At 42.4% G+C, this 14,196-nt stretch overlaps 1 protein-coding gene across 3 annotated transcripts in view; it reads left to right on the top strand.

Annotated features, from left to right (window-relative positions):
- Positions 1 to 551: 551 nt before the first annotated feature.
- NAV3 (neuron navigator 3) overlaps positions 552 to 14,196 on the top strand; it is a 1,044,290-nt gene continuing 1,030,645 nt past the window's right edge. For 2 of the 3 annotated variants that reach the window (XM_061639678.1, XM_061639673.1), the window contains exon 1: positions 552 to 597. The gene's annotated coding sequence lies outside the window, so the exon portion shown is untranslated. Of the gene's footprint in view, positions 598 to 5,979; positions 6,042 to 14,196 lie in introns of those variants that run through there. The other variant, XM_061639674.1, reaches the window with a different exon arrangement.

Below are 14,196 nucleotides of genomic sequence, written 5' to 3'. Positions count from 1 at the left end.
AATATTAAATTAGCTTCTATACACATTTTCATTAATAACAGTCCTGCATAGTTTGTAACATTGTCCTTAGAGGAGCGAGGGGGTATCTTAATAATCTCCATTGAAAGCAGAGGTAATTGATGATCCATTTGGTCATTGTTGTGTTCGTCTCATTGTTATGTGTTGTGTGAGATTTAGGTCCTTCTTGAAATTTAGGCAGTTCAGGAATATCAGGTTCTCTTTGCTCATTATGTGAAACATCGTTAAGTTTGATAAGGTCATGAAAGTTGTAATCTGTATGTGAATTTGAGTTTGTTTTTGACGAAGATGGCAAAGATGGTGTTAAAGTTCCTATGCTTTTAATAGATTGTCGTTCAGGTGTTACCTCACTGTAAGATGATTCAAGTGGGGGCATAGAGCTGGATGTAGATAAGTTGATTGGAAAGTCTGTCAGATATGGGTCCGAGAAAGGGATAAAGGAGTCATTTTGCTCAGCCCATTTTAGCTCTTCGGCTAAGTTAGGACAGGATGAGTCCTCCCACTTGGAGGCTAATATTTCTGTGTTGCTTAAAGAAATATCAAGGATGTTCCCATTCGTCCTACCTCTGGGGGAAGCATGTAAGTTTGATGTTAATATTTCATCACTTTCTTTCTTTCCCACTTTGCTGCTTTTTACTTTATAATACTGTGTAATCTCCATCTGCTTGTGATTGTGAGAAGTTTTTCGAAAATTAGTTGATAAAGCTTCCGGTGTGGGGGAGATACCCAGCGTTTTGCAGGCATTTCTAGTGAGAACCATCACAGTTTAGTTTGAATTAGTATATTATTTTGTTGGCTTGATCACTGTAGAATGGATAAATTAAATTTAAATAGTCTCATAGATAAGCTTCATGTTTTTGCTTACTTACAGTTAGGAAATAAGCTCCAAGCACAGGGTCTGTTGTTTCTCGGTTGATTATAGAGCGTGCATAGTGCAGGGAGTAGCCAGAGAACAGGGAGTAATCAGCAGTTAAAAGCAAACATCCGAAGCAGATAATAATACTGTGTAGACCTTGAAGTAATTAGGCAGTTTTAGGCATTAATAAGGAGTTTAGTTCAGTTATCTGGAGAGAGTTCGAATTAACGTCCTCCTAAGTCGCCATCTTAGCCGTGAGCCCAAACAGAGTATCCAAAATCACCAGTCCGGTATGCTTTAATTTGGATTCTTGCATTGAGCACAGGGTTGAACTCAATGGCCTTGTAGGCACCTTCCAACTCAAAGATTCAATGATTCTATGAAAGTCTTTTTTGTTTTGTTTTTAAGATGCTTTAGAGTGCTTTTTGTGTTCTGTTTGCTGCCCTGGGCTCCTTCTGGGCGGAAGGGCAGGATATAAAATAAATAAATAGATTAATTAAATGAATTAATTAAATGGGGCTTAGTCCCAGATAAGTATGTATAGGATTCCAGGCTAAATCATTTTAGCAACTGATCATAAGAAAAGCCTGCTGGATCAAGCTGATGCCCCATCTAGACCAGCAGCCTGTTCTTACAGTGGTCAATTAGATGCCTGTGCAAAGCCCACAATCAGGTCCACAATCAGGACCTCAGTGCAACAGCACTCTCCTCTCCTACAGCTTCCAGCAACTGGTATTCATAAGCATAGTGCCTCCAACAGTATGAACTGTTGGACTCCAACACTACTAGCTATTATGTTTAGTAGCCATTGACAGCCTTATCCTCCATGAATTTGTCTAAAGGTCTTTTAAACCATCCAAGTTGGCAGCCATCACTGCCTCTCGTGGGAACAAATTCCATAGTTTAACTGTGAGCTGTGTGAAGAAGTACTTCTTTTTGTCTGTCCTGAATCTTCCAACATTTAACTTCATTGAATGTTCCTGAGTTCGAGTGCTAACTGGTATCTCGTTGTGTATTTTATTTCATAAATTTTATAGTATTGTTCTGTTAAGCGCTGTTGCCTTCTACTTTGAACATTCAGGATGAAGCTGATTAGGGTGGAATTACATACTGCATATCATTCCGAAATGTTTTGGGGGGGGTTGTGATTTTAATAATAATAATAATAATAATAATAATAATACAAATTTAATTTTTGTGTTGGCTATCTGGCCGAAGCCACTCTAGGCGACGTACACATTAAAATGCAGTAAAATACAATGTAATACAAAATAAAATACAATGCAGTCAACACTAATGTAGCAGTATAAAACCATGTAGGGCAATCAATAACAATTATAAAACAATCACAGAAAAATTAGCCCACCCCGGAGATCCCAAAGGCCTGTCCAAAGAGCCAAGTTTTCAAGGCTCGGCGAAATGTATCCAGGGAAGGGGCATGGCGAAGATCGAATGGGAGGGAGTTCCAGAGAGTGGGGGCCGCCACTGAAAATGCCCTCTCTCTAGTCCCCACCAACCTAGCTGTTTTTGTTGGTGGGACTGAGAGAAGGCCCTGCGTGGCTGATCTAGTCGGGCGGCTTAATTGGTGGTACTGGAGGTGCTCCTTCAAGTAAACTGGGCCGAGACCGTATAGGGATTTAAAGGTTAACACCAACACCTTGAATTGGGCCCGGAAAACAACTGGAAGCCAATGTAGATGAAATAACACTGGCGTGATGTGATCACGGCGGTGGCTGTTTGTAAGCAAACGAGCCACCGCATTCTGCACCAGTTGTAATTTCCGGACCATTTTCAAGGGTAACCCCATGTAGAGCGCATTGCAGTAGTCTAATCGAGAGGTGACCAGGGCATGTACTACCAGTGGGAGCTGATGGACAGGGAGGTAGGGTTGCAGCCTCCGTATGAGGTGCAGTTGATACCAAGCTGCCCGGCTCACTGCCGAAATCTGAGCCTCCATGGACAGCCTGGAATCAAGAACAACCCCGAGGCTATGGACCTGATCCCTCAGGGTAGACTCACCCCATTAAGCTTCAGGTCAACAGCACTCAACCTTCCCCTGTCACCAACAAGTAGCACCTCGGTCTTATCAGGATTGAGCTTCAGCCTGTTCCTTCCCATCCACCTACTCACGGATTCCAGGCACTTGGACAAAGTCTCCACAGCCGACTCCGGTGAGGATTTAAAAGAGAGATAGAGCTGCGTGTCATCAGCATATTGGTGACACCGCAGCCCAAAACTCCTGATGATAGCTCCCAGCGGTTTTATGTAGATGTTAAATAGCATGGGAGAGAGGATAGAACCCTGTGGCACTCCACAAGTGAGGGGCCAAGGGTCTGAAACCTCATCCCCCAATGCTACCTGTTGATGCCTGTCAGAGAGAAAGGAACGGAACCACTGTAAAACAGTGCCTCCTATTCCCAATCCTTCCAGGTGATCTAACAAGATATCGTGGTCGACGGTATCAAAAGCCGCTGAGAGATCCAGGAGGACAAGAAAGGTGGATTCCCTCCTGTCTAATGCCCTGCTCCTATCATCCACCAGAGCGACCAAGGCTGTTTCAGTACTATGTCCAGTCCTGAAACCCGATTGGTATGGATCCAAATAATCCATTTCATCCAAGTGTGCTGACAACTGGCTAGCCACCACTCGCTCAATGATCTTGCCCAAAAATGGCAAATTCGAAATGGGGCGAAAGTTGTTCAAGACTTGGGGATCCAAGGAGGACTTTTTTAAAATAGGTTTTATAATTGCCTCCTTGAGGGCAGGTGGCAGTATACCCTCTTTCAAGGATGCATTTACCACCGCCCTGATCCCTTCGCCCAATTTCTCCTTACAATTCATAAGGAACCATGATGGGCAAGGATCACTCAGGTGGTAGGCTTCACCGTTGAAAGTACCTTGTCCACATCCTCAGAAGGGAGAGGCCGGAACCGATCCCACTGAACCGGATTGCAACTAGTCAACTCTGGATCCTCTACTGCATCCACAGCGTACGGAATTGAGTCCTTCAGGTGTTCGATTTTATCAGCAAACTGCCTTGCTAATTTGTCACAGGAAGCCTTAGAGTGCTCCAAGGGTTCCTGAGCAACTGGACCGACCAGGCTTCGGACCACTTGGAACAGCTTCCTGGGACAGCACTCTGCGGATGCAATAGAGGCAGCAAAGAAATCCTTCTTTGTTGCCTTTATTGCCACCTGGTAGGCAGCTATTGCCGCTCTAACCTGTGTCCGAACATCTTCAGAACGGAATTTCCGCCACCGGTGTTCTAGTCGTCTCACCTCCTGTCTCAGACTTCGCAACCGGGGTGTATACCACGGTGCTGTCTGAGTTCTGTTCAGGGGGAGAGGACATTTCGGAGCCACCCGGTCTAATGCCCTGGTGATTCCCTCATTCCACTCCATCACCAGGGTTTCGACTGGGCGGCCTTCAGCAGGTTCCAATTCCCCTAGCGCAGTCAGGAATCCATCCGGATCCATCAGGCGCCTGGGGTGGACCATTCTAATAGGTCCTTTACCCCTGCGTGTGTGGCATCGAGAAGTCAAAATTCACCAGATAGTGATCTGACCATGACACGGGGGTGAAAGAAATAGCCCCCAACTTCAGAACACTCCCTACCTCTCCCAGGACAAATACAAGGTCGAGAGCATGACCGGCTACATGGGTGGGCTCAGTGTTACTAAGGTGCAGTTCCCAGGAAGCCATGGTTTCCAGGAAATCCCGAGGGGCTCCAATGAGAGTGGTCTCAGCATGCACGTTAAAGTCCCCCAATACTAACAGTTCTGGGTGCAACGTTCATACATCCGAGACCACCTCCAGCACTTCGGTCAGGGAGTCTGCCGTGCAGCGGGGCGGGCGGTACACAAGCAGGATCCCCAAACTGCCCTTCGGGCCCAACCTCCAGTACATGCAATCAACAAACTTGGTCCTTGGGAGCGGAGGCCTGGTGAAAATCAAAGACTCCCGATAGATGACTGCCACTCCCCCTCCCCACCTTCCTACCCTCGGTTGCTGCGCATAATGGAAACCTGGTGGACACATGGCCTCAAGGATGGGAGCTGAGGCCTCGTCCAGCCAGGTCTCCGTAATACACACCAGGTCTGCGCACTCATCCAATATCATATCAAGGATGACAGATGTTTTTTGTGTCACAGACCTGGCATTACACAGCAGCAGTCGAAGGTCGGTAGGAATCCTGCGTCCCCCAGTTAACTTCTGGTTTTGGGCAGACCTGGAACATGGGATGGGTATTACGCATCTATCCCCTGTTCCTCTAAATTGACATGGTCTGCCCCTAGCATCATTCCAGCGCCTGCCACCCAATCTTGGTATAACTTGGCCCCCATCCTTTTCTGTTCCATCCCCCCTTGGTTTGCACATGCCCCTATCCTTACTGCCTAAAGGACAGGCCTATCCTAAACAATAATAAAAATAAAAACCCACCCCTTCCACCCCGGAGACTGCCAGCCACTCTTTTAAGACTGCAGATAAAAATACACAGAACAACATATATACAAAGACAAACATACAACACACAACATGCACCTCACACCTCACACACAACGCACACTTAAAAATACAATCACACCATTCAATTCAAACCTATAAGCCAAACATAGTCCAGCACTGTGTATGTAGATGGAATCTTCTTTCTTCTCACCAAATGCCACCAGACAGATGATAATGGTGGCGAAGGGCATAAGCCCCAATATAGAACATACGCCGCCGATAGCGGCGAGGTGCAAGCCGCGGCGGCCACGGGCCTCAAACCACAACAGCAGGCCAGGCATAGAACGAGGACGGCCGCAATGGACACAGCCACGGCCGCGGAAAGGGAGGCAGGCCGTCCAACGACCAGCCGCACCCCCAACAATCCAGCCGCAGCAGAAGAAAAAGTCTGCAACGCGTCCCGACTAATCCAGCCGCAGCAGGAAGAAGGAGAGCCTGCAGAGACGACAACGCGGAAGCACAGCGAGGACCCAGCACGGCAGCGACAGAGACGACAAGAGATGACGCTAGCACGCGACAACAGGCAGGACCCCCAAACAAGGCAGGACCCACGCACGTCGCGGCAGAAACAGGCAGAAAACACAGCCGCCACAGCGACAAGCAGCAAGACGCAGGCCGAAGCAGGAACGTGGCACAGCGCGGCAGAACCCACAGCAGAAAGGTAAGGCCTCGTCCCCGGCGTCAATTTCTCCGTCTCCCAGCCTCCTAGTTCCAGCCGTTTCCGTCCGCTGTCCACAATCTGTCCACAATCCACAGCTCCCATCTGTTGAGGCTGCAATTTAAAATGGAAGGATTCAGTGACAGCATATGGCAAGGTAGCAACACCCATCATCCAGACAATTGGCCATGCTGGCTGGGGCTGATGGAAGGTGTAATCCAACATCTGGAGGGCACAATGCTTGCTACCCCTGATGTATGGGTAGAGGGGCTTCATAACACTTTCCCCTCCTATGATATTTCTGCGGAAAATCACAGACTCCCCAAGGTACTATATCCCCACTGATTAAAATATATCTATCCACTTTTCCCATGGGAATAAAAGAAACATGGGGGTTATTTTCCGTGGAGAAATGGTGCAAGGAGAAGAGGTTAAGAAGCCCCTCACCCTGCACTGGTCTTCTACTTGAAATTCCAGTCTCAGAAGAACAATAGATAATGGTTAGTTCTCCCTTAGTAACTACAACTGTCTGAACTCAAATGAATGAATCTTCTTAGAGGAGAGAATTTAATGAAAGAAACCAGTACAATTGCCTTCACAAAATTAAGGCAAGGTGGCTGTCTGCTACATGGTAGTTCACATTTTATGGCTGTGATAATACAGTATAAGACTGAATTTTTTTTAGGAAAAAGAAATGTATCAAGCAGCCTATGGACGATGGCAGTAGAGGTGTTTATGTTCTAAGCTCCTGCTGGGAGGAAGGGCGGGATATAAATTAAATAATAAATACATAAATAAATAAGATAGCTAAAATGTTTGGTATTACTTATTGGCTCACAGAGATCAAACATTTGCAGAATCCATATGAGGAGTCTGATAGAGAACATCAAAGTCCAACAGATTTAATTGCTTTCTTCTTTCACAGTGTCTTGGCCCAGGATCTGGACTCCAACATTTCTATATCAGACCTTTCCAAGCAACAGTCATTTCAGCGACAAAAACTACTTCCTTCCAGATTGCAATTTGCTTTGATCAGAGCAGGTGCCAATGGGGATTCCTCCCTAACCCCAGAAAATACTAGCTTCAGAAGAGGGTTTTCCCTCAGGGCTGCAGCAAAGGAGAAAAGGGTTAAATCCTCCTGTAAAGTTTATGGCAGATCCATTTCTCAGTCTAGACCAGGATTTCAGAATGGCCTGAACTAAGTGCATCTATATTACTAAACATAGTCTGAATCCAGATTCTAGTTTTTAAGAATTCCAGGCTTCTGAACACAATATGCCCCATCACACTTGCTTCAATTCATTTCATGATCAGTCCCCTGCTGATGCAATTTGCATTTTTAAAAGTTAGATACAATGACACATTTAATGGGACATGTAGGTTGACCCATAGAATACACACAGTCTTACCATCCATCACTGGGCAGTGGCTCCTCTGTGGGCTTCAATTACAAAAAGGAGACACGCTATTCGATTGTGTTATCTGTTTCTGGTATATGGCTGACTAACTAACAGCCTAGCTTTCCAAGCACAATTGCTTTATGGTTTCTTCTTGAACAAGTAGCAGTGTGTGATAAGTAAATATTGCTTGAGAGGATATCCCCTTTCACCAACAAACATCAGAACTAAATAACTATTTCTATTTTCTGCTTACAGCGACATAAGTGCAGTAACAAATTAATCTGTCCACCGCTATGACTGGATTTTGGTGTATGGGGAAAGGGAGTAATTGAAAAAAAGGTGTATCTTTCAGATGCTGTAACTCAATGGAAGAGAACAAGTCATTGTAGAAAAGTAGGCTGTATAGTAGAGGGGACTAACTTGTGGCCTTCTGGCTGTTGTTTAACCTCAACACCCATCAGCCCAGGCCAGCATGGCCAACGGTCAGGAAGGATGGGAGTATTAGTCCAACGACATCTAAAGGGTCACATACTCTCCATCCCTGCTTTATAGGAACTAGATGTGGTTGTGTGAGGCTTTAAATACTGTACTTTGCTAATGAATGATAGACATTTATATTAATGTAAAGGGGTTGATTCATTTCTGGTGGTTTGGGATCCTGATACTGTGACACAGCTGAGTCCACAAGTCTCAATTTTCACTTTCTCAGAGTTTTCAGAATATTTTAGCTTCAGGACATAAGGCACAAAGAAATTCTCCTGCACAAGTTAAGTGGATATGGATGAGAGCTACCTGTGTCGAACAGCATGGTAGTTCAACAGCATCACTTAAGCTGTCAGATTTGTAACTCAAGCTGTAAACCCAATAAAACAAAATTGATATTGGAATAGTAATTCCAGTGGATAATGCTAGTTAATGATCTTTATCATGTTTTGTTTTATTTATTTATTTATTTATTTATAAGATTTGTTAGATGCCCATCTGGCAGAGGTTAATCTGCCACTCTGGGCGACTTACAACCAAACACAAGTACATTCCTTATAGACATTTTGTTCTTGTATACTTAGTTTTCTTCTTGTATACTGTTCACTTCCCCGTGTTTTGCTGGCTTGCTTGTTTTGTCGTTGTGATGGTTTGTGAAACTAAGGGTAGAAACACACTCACTGTTTTGCTGGTTCCAGTGCATCTCTACCTCTCTCTTCTGAAAATAGGGGCACATAATGCTAGTCAAACCCTGCCCCCTTTTTACTGTAAAATCCGGTGGGAGCAGCTTGAGTACATTTTTTAAAAAATTCAGCTGAAGGTCTCATCTACAGAGCTGAAAAACAACTGACCTACATCTGGAAATTGGTGTTGGCATTGAAAGTTGTACCATTTGAAGAAGGGCAGATGTTCCTGATAAAGCTTGAACAAGATACAAAAATGTGTAGAGAGGGATATAAGAGATAATTTCATGGTTGCTGCCCTGGGCCTCTACTGGGAGGAAGGGTGGGATATAAATAATAACAACAACAACAACAACAACAATTATTATTATTATTATTGTGGTTGTGGTTGTTGTGGTTGTTACTACTACTACTACTACTAATCATAAATGATTGCCATGGGTTATTCACATTGGTCTCTCCATTTGACCTCCCTTGCTTCTCCCCCTGCTGCCTTTGTCCATTATGCCAGCACAAAAAAGCATAGAATTCCAAACTAATTGAGAGTAATTGCCGTGGGAGCAGAGGGAGTATGAATGCACCTGAAGAGAGGAAGCTACCATGGCAATCAAGGAAGCTAGCAGCATAAATGCATCCCCAGAAATGAATATTATTTAATCAAATATTATTTTATTCACTGCAGATGCAATTGGACCATGGCTTATTCAGGAAAGTTGTGGAGCTAACTGGAGCTTTTAAAAAATAAAATAAAATAAAGAACTTTAATAAGCATTTAGCAGGAATGAGATCCAGAAAGCATACGTGTAAACATTCTATCAGTATTTTGCAGGAGGAATTCAAGTGCATACTGGAAATTTTGGTTTATGCAATTAAACCGAATTAAAGTGGTCTGTTACCCTAGCACAACAAATATGTGTTTTTTAAAAAGACTTTTCGCAGTTTGGAAAGTCAGGGAGAAATGCACTGAAAAGTGTGTGAACAAATGACTTAACAGGAAGATGGGTAAACTCCTCATAAGCGAATCAGGATGAATGCTCATTGTTATATAACAAATCTGAATACTCAATAAAGACCAGACATAGTCTTACCAATGCAGATGTTTTATTTCAGGCAAATCTGGATGAATGTTGAATAAACAGGTAGTTTAGAGGAGCCCATCATATAAGCATTGGTACCCAGGCACCTATTAAAGAAACTAAGCAAAATAGTGTGATAATAGGATTCTGTAGTCAATATGGCACATGTAGGGGCCACTATACAAGCAATATGACAGATGAACAGAATCTGGGCCTGGCTTGGTTTTATGCTGAAGAACCTTTGGTTGTTTCAGCATCACTCTTGTTGCAGATAAACTGATGAAAAAATTTCCTATGAGGTGAAAAGAATATTGGGAGGAATGGAACTGAGTAGAGGTGGGACCAACAAAGGGAAAGATTCTGTCCTAGGTCCCAGATAATTACGTCCATGCTGTGGAAGAGACTTTAGCTTTATTGTTTCGTTGCCATATTGCGGATTTTGGAAATGGCTGCTGTAGTATGTAATTCTACACAACTAGATAGTTATATTATATATAAATGTAGCCTAATGTCCACTAGAATATTTCTGTAGTACTTAGAGCATTTATTTTTGTAAAAGAAAAAAAGAGGTACATTTTTAACAGTCACCCCAGTATCACCTCTGTTATTTAAACATATATTAAATCAGCAGTGGGCAACCTTTTCTCTGGCAAGGGCTGCATCTGTGGTAATCTGACAAGAGCCACATGCTGCAGTGGATGGTGGTTGGAGTCAGTGGTGGGTTGGGCCCAAGCCAAAAATGGTTGGCATATATGCCTTTCTTTCTCTCTGCCCCACACTTTCCACTATTTTTCCTCCTTGCCACCTGCATGAAATTATACTGAGGGCTGCTCTTGGGACACAGGTTTCCCAGTCCTGTATTAACAAATTGCAGTGTCCCTTTTAAGAATCTATTTGGATGAGCACACAGCCCCTGCCCATCACCCCATTAGCTAAAAACCTAGCCCAGGAAAATGAAAGCTTACAATTTATTTTTAACTTTGTTAAACTCATGACAGGTTTTATGCATTCCATGAATAGGAGAAAAAAAGCCCTTTTGCTTAGTATTAAAACAAGGGTTTGTGGGTTTTTTTTGGCACTACACCACTGAGCAGCTTGTGTCACCAATCAATTTGACAAAAGGCTCTTCCTTCTAAATGCAGATAACTGCATCATGTTTGCAATACCCATCTATTCCCCAGCTTAATAAATGAGCCAGTCTCTGTTAATGCACAATATTCTTCAGCTTCAATCTGATTTAGCTACCTTTAATAAAAAAAAAAGTCTAACCATTTAAATTGGTTAGCATTTGTGACTGAGAATACAGCTTGTTTTCCTTTGATAATATCCCTAACAGGACACTAGCCTACCAGAACAGCAATAGAAAAGTTTCATCTTTAGAAACTTTCAAGAAGCTCCTGAAGTATTCTTGTCATTTTCCCAGATACATTTCTAGTGGAATTCCATTCCCCACTGTCACCGCCAACTGCTGTCTACGTGCCTATTTTTTACTATCATTATGGCTTATTACTTCAAAAAACCGTTTAGGAGCCTGGAACTCAGACTCTTCAGTACATAATTCTTTTGCACTACAGATGTGTAGCCAAGAAGCTGCATTGATTTCCAGTGTCTTAGACCAATATATTTATAATCCTGCCATGTGTTGAAGGAATACAGATGCCATGATGCATCTATTAACTTGATCATAAATCATCTCATGATGGCCCTACACTTACTATGTCTGCTGCCTCACTTGCATGAAAGTATCCGTATAATAAAAGCATTTCCAAAAATATTTTAAGTTCATGTAAATTAAATATGAGTAATAGATTGATTACACAACATTTTACCCAGAGCTTGGAAAAGTTACTTTTTTGAACTACAACTCCCACCAGCCCAATCCAGTGGCCATGCTGGCTGGGGCTGATGGGAGTTGTAGTTCAAAAAAGTAACTTTTCCAAGCTCTGACAAGCGATAGGAGACCCTGAACTTGATTAAACCTTGGGGTTATATACATGATCCCAGGCTGTTCTGAGGCTATAGCAATTTAAGGCTTCAATAGACACATTTACCTGGAAGTAGGCACCATTGAACTAAACATGCATGCAGACATGCATAGGATTGCCCTGTAAAGAGATTGACTCAGAAGCAAGAAAGAGATGTCAATCCCTTGCTGTTTATTTCAAGATATATAAGTTTTATTACCTCTGGCAGATGTAATTCACAATTCCATATAGAGAAATGGAGCAACCTGTGAATGATCTAAGAAGTCCAGGAAGGCTCAATGGCCAAAATATCATGGAACTATATCTACAGAGAGGTTGTTACATTACACTAGCAAGCCAAAGGCAACAACCTCCAATTCTGGAACAAGAAACAGACCTTGAGAAGTGCAGATTTTTTCTGTTCCAAAAATCAAATCTCTTCCCCTCATATAAATTTTGTAGTCTGACATCTAGGCTAGTCCAACGCCACAAATGGAAGTGTCACAACTAGAAATAGCGTCAGTTGCCTCCTTTTGCAGCATTTCAGTGGTAACCATTTGTTAGCTAAAGGGCAAGTTGGAAGGGTAAATCAGCTTGCTTTAACAAGAGCTGTAAGTATCAATAAGATTCAGATTGCTTTGAAGAAAAGCACAAAATTAATCTTCTTGTAGCTCTGTAAGCAAAGCACCGGCATAAAGGCTATTCTAAAAAGTTTTGTCTTGACAAACTATAGATGTCATGTCACATAAAAAACACAAGATTTGGTGCCTGTTATGGCAGAGAGTGCAAAGCTCTCTCTCCAGGGAGCAGTAAGCTGGACAATACAGTTTCTGGCATTTGGTCATGGCAAGAGACATATAACAATGCAGGCAGTTTCTGAAATGCCAGGGTTGATACTTCACTTGTATAGAACAAAAATGGGGAGGAGGGAGGCAATTCTCTTACACCCTCAATATTATTATTTGTATTTTCCTCCCTTTCCCCACAGGATGACTATTGTGACACTCTCATTACATATATACATGCAGTAGGTAATTGATTCATACAATGTAATATGACGGCAAAAATCTGAAAATTTGTGGCTACTGCAAAAATGCTAGTAGTTGCTGTAATATTTTGTGCCTTTAAAAAAAAAAGATGTACATTGGTTGTTTTATTGTTACTCTTTTTTTCTAAATTGGAAACTACTTTGAAAGTATTAAAGGAGCACATATAAATGCATAAATAAAATAAATATTCACTAATAGGCAAAAAACATTGTGGTTTAAGAATGTACCTATAGCCAACAGATATTTCTATCAAACTTTAAAAAGCAGGGAAATTGGGCAGCTATAGTGAATGCACTAGGGGAGCAGGAGACCTGACCCCTCTCTGAGATATTGTACTGCCCTACAAATTTGTCAAAATGCAAACACAATTTGGGTTGGTCTTTCACAGTCCAATCCACTTCCTGTGTAGCTTGGAAGACTTTGGTAGCATGTGCCTCTGAGCATATGGTGAGTAGTGGCAACACCTGCCATCTCCAAAGATGGAGAATTACACTTTTGTATGTTTGTTGGTGTTCTTACTTTGCTTCTTTTCTGTGTTACTACTGTTGCTACAGAGAATTTAACCTAGAAAATTATATTTCTCTCATTATTCATCCTACAAACCTGTGTTAAATTTATTTTTATTAATTTCAAAGCCTTTTTATTGGTCAATGTCATATTATGGTGAAGACAGCCTTTTGTGTTTCAAACTGGAGGTTATGCTCTGAGAGTTGCTAGGAGATGCCCTATTCCCCTCACAGAGCTTCAATCAGAGCAGCTGACTGTTAAACCACTCTGGCCACTGGAGTTCTGTCAAGGGAATAGGAGTCTCCTCTCAGCACCCTTCATAAACTACACTTCCCAGGATTCTTTGGGGGAAACCATGACTATCTAACGTGAAATAATGGTCTGGTGTGGCCCCCTGATTAGCCAAGCCAAGCAGCTGTGAGTCTGGCTTTTAGAGCACTGACAGTTGGTTCTTAATGAGCATGCCTGGGTGTATCGTTAACTTCAATGCTAAATTTCTTAAATTAATTAAAAATCAGCCAGGCATTTTTTTTAACTTTTAAACTGCAGATGATGAAGGTCACAGTATGGGTCAAGGTCAGTAGTAGGCTTACAGGTACTCTGTGAACATGGCTGATTTTTAATTAATTTCAACAAATTATGAGACCACCAACAGAAAAAAGTCCAACAGGGGTCTGACTTTTCTTTCTGTCTTTTTACACTTTGAACTCTCAATTCTCTCTGACTGTTTTGTGTATCACCATGAAAATTTAGAGGTTTGTTAAACAAGGACTATAAGTTTTGTAAGGTTTTGTTTTGAAGTGAGCTTATGGGAAGCATCAGAATGGCATGGGGGTATTTTCAATGTAACATTGAGGAATGTGAAAAATCTGTGCTGGCTATAGTATACAGTCACTCTTCTGGCTGTATAATGTACAAATATCTTTGATGCACAGATTTATTTGCTAATTGTTCACAGAAAGACAAAATATGATTAGTATTGTGTGGTGTTATTCA

Source organism: Rhineura floridana, chromosome 8, assembly GCF_030035675.1.
Source record: "Rhineura floridana isolate rRhiFlo1 chromosome 8, rRhiFlo1.hap2, whole genome shotgun sequence".
Lineage (NCBI taxonomy): Eukaryota > Metazoa > Chordata > Lepidosauria > Squamata > Rhineuridae > Rhineura > Rhineura floridana.
The sequence above is the reverse complement of the archived record's forward strand: the minus strand, read 5'-3'. Positions and strand labels throughout refer to the sequence as shown.